Here is a 7,404-nt window from a genome sequence, read left to right as displayed (position 1 = left end):
CTTTCTGACTGCCACAAGTGGCTTTTCTCAGGCAATGAACACAAATTCTTATTGCAGGTTCAATAAGACACAGGAACTTTTGTTGTCTGTAATAGAAAACCAAATTACTGACTTGATTTTTTTCATCCAATAAAAATTCTGACAATGATTTGTGAATTAAATAAAACAAAAATTTAAGTAAAAATACTTGCTGTAACCTTTCAGGAAGTGGAAAAGGAAGAAAAGTATGCCAACTCATTCTGTTTCCATCTGATACAAAGACTCTGTGGTGAAGGTAGAAACCCTCTCTCCAAAAGTCGCACCTCAGCAGGTTCCAGTGAACTCACACAGAGGAGAACCTGTGCGCATGTAACGAGCATGGAGGCTTTGCCCTGAGTGAACATGGGGGGCGTGTCATAGAGAGGGGAGTTAAGTGTTTCATACTGCACCCCTTTTCCTGCAATCCTCAGTCTCCCTATAATGTGGTCGATGTCACACACCTGAGCTTTGTCAGGGTATTGTAGACACAGTGACACCATCACTCCCAGGTCACCCTCCACAAACATCCCCTCACTTCATTCCTCCCAAGTTCTTGGTTGGAGATAGACTCTGTGAGCAACTTGCTTTTAAATGGCCTCCATGTTTTAGCTACTTGTGATGGATATTCTTGCTGTCAACTTGACTGTATCTGGAGCTAACTAAAACACAACTGGCTGGGAACACTTGTGAAGGAGTTTTTTTAAATGAAATTATTTGAAGTGGAAAGACCCACCTTGAATCCAGATCTTTTGAGGTGGGAAGATACACCTTCAATCTGAACCACGCCTTCTGCTGGCAGCATATATAAGGACATGGAAGAAGGCAGCTTGCTCTTTCTCACTGGCAAGTCCATTCCTTCACTGGCATTAGAGCCTACTTCTTCAGACCAGCCTCATGGACTAAACAACTACTGGGTTCTTGGATCTTCTGTCAGTCAACAGCCATGCTGGACTAACTGGACCACAGCCTATAAGACTATACATGGTAGTTATTAATGCATATATATTAATTCTATAAGGTCTGTTCTTCTAGAGAACCCTGATGAATACAGTTCTTTTATCTGATAATGGAAGAAGTACCTGGAGCAGGATCCAGTGTGGTGTCAGCTTCTGTGGCCTGAGACTTGTCCACTGTTTTTCTCTTGTGTTTTTCTGCCTTTCATTTCTTAGATCTTTACATATATTCTTCGAAAAGGACATAAATTGGATTCATTGATACGTAATGTTATGAATCTTTGAAAATCTGTACTTTACTTAACACCAAATTTCCAAATCTTCCCGTACTTGACACTTGACATCCTGTGGTTCTGCCATGCCAGATGTATGAGGCCTCTCCTTATGGGTGTGTTGTTGGCAGTCAAATTGCTGGGCTTCTGAATGCTCAGCTCTGCAGTTGAGGCCAAACTGTTTTCTAAAGTGGGCCCTGCCATTCACACTCTGATGGCAATGTGCAGAAAGCTGTGATGATTTAGGACATTGCGGTCCTGTCAGTGTTGTGGAGAGGGTATCTCCAGCATCCCCTTCGTCACTGAGGCAGAACACATTTGTCAGCTGAGTTTTATCTTCTGTGAAGCAGTTGATTTTGTCTTGAGACCATTTTTCATGGGTCCTTGGGGCTTCCCCCCTTACCCCAGCTCTCCCTTTCTTTCCTCAGTCTCTTTATTCTCTTTTGTTTGAGACAGTTTCTTATGTTGCTCAGGCTGCCCTCAAACTCATGATGATAGAAAATAACCCTTGAACTCCCATTCTCCTGCCTCTGCCTCCTAAATGCTGAGGTCATAGGAGTGCACCACCACACCTGGTTTTCTTTAATGATTCAGGGGAACTTGAGACACACCCTTTGTCAGCTGGGTAAACGATAGGTAGAGTTTTCAGGTGTGGAACTTGACTGTTGTTCATTGAACAGCATTCAATGAGCCATAAGTGCCAACATAGCCACACTTAAACCTACCTTAAAGATATCTTTTTCAGTCTTGATTAATGTCTTTCTGCTCAAATACCTGAAAGAACAACAGCAATATCTTTTCTGCTGTTACTTAACAGTTTTATAATTGTGATATAAATCCTTTCCCTATGGTTCATTTGGGTAAAGGCTGTGAAGAAGAGGTCTGACTCCCTCTGCACCAGACTTCCATCTGGTTCTGCTCATTTCAGTGGATAGTCCTCACAATGCCTGTTCTACCAAAACACCATGTATGTTCTATATGTGCAGTTCTGCTTCTGCCCTTCTCTCCCTGCTCTCGTCCGCCTTATTCTGTGCCTCCTACTTTCTGATAAGCAAGAACCTCCTCCAGGAAGGTCCCTAATCTCCAGTGGAGACACTGTTACAGAATTAGAAGTAGGAGTGGATCCTTAGCAAGGATAGTCACCCCTGCCACAGAAAACAAGAGATAGTCCAGACCTAGGCGTCGAGTGACAGCGGGGGCAAGGGTGAAGGGTGACGGATGCACAGGCTTGGGGGCGGAGGCCCACTTTCTCCAGGCAGAGCCGTTAGCAGGCTTCACACAGCTAACAGTCAGCCTCTTGCTCCCCATGGGAAACACGGTGACTGCCATTAGGACACAAGACAGGGGGAGACATCATGGAGAAAAGAGAGCAGAAACAGCAATACTGGAGATTAGGGAGCTTCCTGGAAGAGATTCATCTTTATTTCACCCATCACTGACTTTTCTGTTTCCCTCACTCTCTTACTCCTAAGACTCCTGTGACGTTTGCATCGATGTTCTTGCTGTCTTCTGGGTTCCTGGGACTCCTCTGCTCTGTCTTCTTCATTCTTGTTTCTTTGCAGTCTTTAGGTTGGATAATTTCAGGCTGACTCTTTCTTCTGCTCAGATCTGTTGAGCGTCTTGAAAGAGCTCTGTCTCAGTAGTAGTCCTTTCTAGCTCCTGAGTTTGTTTCCTTTCTGTAATCCCTCTCTGTTAGTACTCTCATTTGTCCGTGGCTTGCTTCCGTAGTTTCCCTTAGTTCTTGGCTGTCATTTCCTTTACCTCATTTAGCATATTTAAGACAGCTGATTTAATGGGCTTTGCCTATTAATTAAAAAGTCTGAGCTTCCTCATAAATGGCTTCTTTTGTTGTTGGTTTTTTCCCTCCTAGGAATGGATTGTTTTGTTTCTTTGCGTACTTTATAATTTTTAGTTTAAAAAAATATAATTCCAAGCATTAAAATGTGGTAAGTCTCAAAATCAAATTGAGAATTTCAGGACAGGTATTATGAATTCTCAATTGTTGAGAGCTAAAGCCATCCCTTTGTGACTTTTCCTAATGAAATTTGAAAATATGTATTACTAATTTGAAGCTTTTCTGTCATTATCAGTCAGAGACAAAGATTTCATTAAAAGTCTAACAGCATTTAAAGTAACAGGCCATTTTGAATCTTGAAGTTATTTTAAATTTTCTAGTAGATGCTAGGGGAACCCAGTGCTGCCAAGAGGGACAAGAGAAGACAGGCATCTGTGCTGGTCCTTCAGGATACCACCAAATGAACTAAAATATGTCATGTAAACTTTTGAAGAACAATACCTCTCTGGTGTCAGCCACGTGTCCCCTAGATGGAGGTATATTTCCCATATCTACAGAAGAGAACATGAGGTGGTGGCTGACTCGGTGCACCCTGTTCTTAGGAAAAAGCAGCAGCCTCCGTTCTCCTTCATGCTTGCCCATTGCTTCTAGAACTTAGTGGGTTCCAGGATTTTAATGCTAATCCAGCTGTTGCTCATAGCTTTAGGGCTGCTGTGATGTAATTTTTCCTGGGGAAACATGAACAAACATCTATTTATCACAGATGGGTTTCCTATAACAGACCAAAGAAACTCTATCACGAAAGACACTAGTCTATCTTGGTGAACCATTACGGTTACTGTAACTACTTACAGAACTACGAGTGAGAGGTTACTTACAGGGGCATCATGAAAAAGCCCGCTCCAGTGTGGATGATGATGACTCACAAAAGCTGTATCCTTAGAAATCTCTGCAGGACTTACAGGCAATTCAGATGTCTGAAGAGTCTCGTCTCTCCAGCAATTGTTTACTGCTTTTCTATCCTTTCTGGAGGGACCTTGTGAATCTTGTGACTTTCTGACTTTCTGAAGTTTCATGAATTTCATGGGCTTCCTAAACTTTCTAAGTTCAGTTAGCTTCTTGAAACTTCCTTTCAGGAGGGAATGTTTCAATTCAAAGGAAATAGCTACACTACATAACAATAGTCTCTTTCTACGGCTTTAGGAATTATGATGCTACCCTTGGTCATATGACTTCTGGGTTAGATTCAGGCACTCAAACATGCAATCCTAGTAGAGACATCGATAGTCTTTTCTCATAAATCCCCACCCAAGTCTTCCACCATCTCACCCACTCTGCTGTGTGCAATTTTCATTTCAAATTAATAGTACACTTTTTCCTTATTCTGATTTTTAAAATTATCTTTATATTGCTATGGTAATATGTTGTTTCATCTTTGTTCCTTGGGTCCTTTCCGTTCCTTCTCTGTTTTTCTTGCACTTTCTTGTTTGCACTAACATTCCTGCATTGCTTTCTCAAGAGTCAGTAAATTTTATGGGAGGGCAGTTGTAGGGCTGCTCATCTTGCGATCTCCGCCCTCCCCCTACATCAGCATCCCCTGCTAGAGGACAGGATATTCTATCTTCTGACCAGGCCTTTGATACTCAGGTGCCTTTGGCTTCTCTCCTTCTGGATGCTGTTTGGTCCACTAGTGTTCGTTTCCCTGTGGGATTTCCTCTTGGTATAATGTGCTCATTTATGAACCCATTGACACTCTGACTATATTTTTCAGAATTAGATCACTGAAGGGATACCATACCATTGAAACAAATGATAAATACGCTACTTTGATTTAAAAGTGTCTTATAATGACTTTACTATTTGCAAGTAAAAAAATTACAAAGAAAAGTTTTACATAGTAGTTATCTATCCATCTTCTTCTTAGTATATTTGGGGCACAGGCTTATCGGCTGGCTAGACAATAGAAGCACCGGGTCCAGGGACAAAATACTTCTGTTAGCATGTAGGTCTAAAAACAAATGGTATGAAACTCACTATAGCAATCACTAGACCTGATATGGCCCCAGATGAGAAGTACGAGGTGTGATTGGACCAAAAAGTGAGGTTTCCGCCTCTTCCTATTCTGTTATGGTGTCTTTCTCAGACAGAACTAGTTCCTGATCCTGCCACGCCAGCTCAGGACACTCTTACAACCTTTCAGAAACATGCTATATCAGATAGGCAGGGAAGACAGTGAAAACCTTCTCTCCTTGGGTTTGGTGCTACAGACTCCTCTGGTAGATCAGTATCTCTCCCCAGCTACAAAATCTGAAAATGTGAGCAAACCTGACCTTCTCTTCCAGGATAGATGGCTCTCCCCTTTGTCTGAGTGATCTGTTCTCAGCTGAACACTTGGAGGATCTTATGAAGTTCTCTCCCAGGTCTCATGGCTTTTCCAACTTGGAGGTTACTGCCTGGGTTCTCCACTCTACTCCACAGTGGGAAAACTATTATGGTCTCATTTTTCAGAGACCATAGTCCTTTGCTGTCTTGCTTTCAGACATCCATTTTGTGTCACTTCATAGGGAGAGGGAACTCCATCCTGCTGTGTCTTTATAAATATTGCTCATGAGCAAAGCATTGCTCAAACATACTCAGGCTCCTTCTGTTATTGAGTGGGCTGTGAACCACACACGTCACACAACATCAGGGACCTTCAGACCTGTACTCCCCCCTGTACACAGGAAGGTGGGTGATCTGTTATATAGTAGGATATAGTAGATATATAGTCAGGATATATAGTAGATGTCATTCTCTGCATCACTGCTATGGGCTTACAAGGAAAGGTGGAGCTGGCTGACAGTGCCACTCCCTCTACAGGGATGGAGACTTCCTGGCCACAGCAAGTTACTGTAGCTCCATTTCAATTCCATCTTCTATTAGGGCTGAGTTTCATTGTTGACCAGTGTGACTGGAGTCCCAGGACTAGGCTGCATAGGCAAATTTCAGTGTGTGCTACTGAGAAGAAGGAAGCTCTTAAAAACTCTCTTTTGTAGCAGGATGGAAGTCTACAGCCAGTCTGAGCCACATTTTGCCTCATTGGTTTCATTAATGGTGACAAATGCAATTCACACAAGTTGAATTATCTCCTGTGGAGGGGAACACTATGCCCAGCCTTGCAGCTGTATGGTCAAGAATGTTTTTAGCCAGAAGTAGCAAAATTTTAGGTTCTTATAACTTGAAACATTTTAATACTAAATTGTAGGATTATAGTTGAAACATAAAATGTGATAACTGAGTTAATAGAATGTATAAATGTTTATCATATGCGATAAATACAGAAGCATAACAAAGCTTTGTCATGGAGACGTTCAGTGAGAACCACTGGCCAGGTGAGAAGGGTTGCTGGGCTGCTCGCTCAGATGCCTCCCAGTGGAAAGGGTCACTTGCCCATCTCTGTGCTCTGTGTGGGCCAAGATGCCTCCAGTGTGCTCCTTCTCTGTCTCAGATGGGATTTCTGGGGGGGTCAAAGTCAACCAGAGTGTTATTGTGGCTGGTAGGGGGACAGTCAGCAGAACTCCAGGCTTGGAGAAGATCACCTATTAATAGAGTTTTCTGTGATCCTTTAGCTATGCTACACTGTAACTCAGTGACAACCTGACCCTGCCCGTGACTCTAGAAGACAAACTCTTGGTATGGAGCCGAGCTAGACAGAAAGTAAGCTGAGGCTCAAAGCAGGTCCTTGTTTAAGGCTCTCCAAATTTGGCCCTAAGTGGGTAGAAAGCTGTAGGGTGGTATGCAAGGAGAACGTGGCCATCTTCATACGGAGCAGAGCGATGGTAGGGTCCCAAGGCTAGGCACGTCTCTCTTCCCTTGGAGTTTAACCTCTGACCCAGGCCCCAGAGCTATGAGACCCCTGGTCTCAGTCTGGCTGCCAGGCTTTGTTTATGTTTGACAGCCACTTAGGGACTGAATTTGCTCACGGCCCATTGTCAGTGAGGGCCATAGGTGCCTCCCTGGCATCTTCAGCAGGGGCATGAAAAGAAACTGGCCATATCTGTCCATGATGGTTTAAAACATTCCAAGCTTTTCCCAACAGTAAGAGCATCACCACAGTCCCTCATTCTCAGAAATGTACCCACACCCCACAGCCCAGTTACTCTTATCACTACCCTGACTGTCTTGACTCGAGGTCTGTGTACATCCCTGCTTTGTTCTTGTAAAGCAAGACCCAACTCCAAGCAGGGGTCTAACCCACCCAGAGTCGTCAGTCTTTGTCTTTACCTGTACTGTCCTTTTATTGATGAGCCTGGGCCCCCTTCTACTCACATCACCAGGTTGCCTAGTCCCCACAAGGATGGGAAGAACGAGAGATATACATACATAC

This window comes from Chionomys nivalis, chromosome 15 (assembly GCF_950005125.1).
Source record: "Chionomys nivalis chromosome 15, mChiNiv1.1, whole genome shotgun sequence".
NCBI classification, from domain to species: Eukaryota; Metazoa; Chordata; class Mammalia; order Rodentia; family Cricetidae; genus Chionomys; species Chionomys nivalis.
This window is presented reverse-complemented; position numbering follows the sequence as displayed.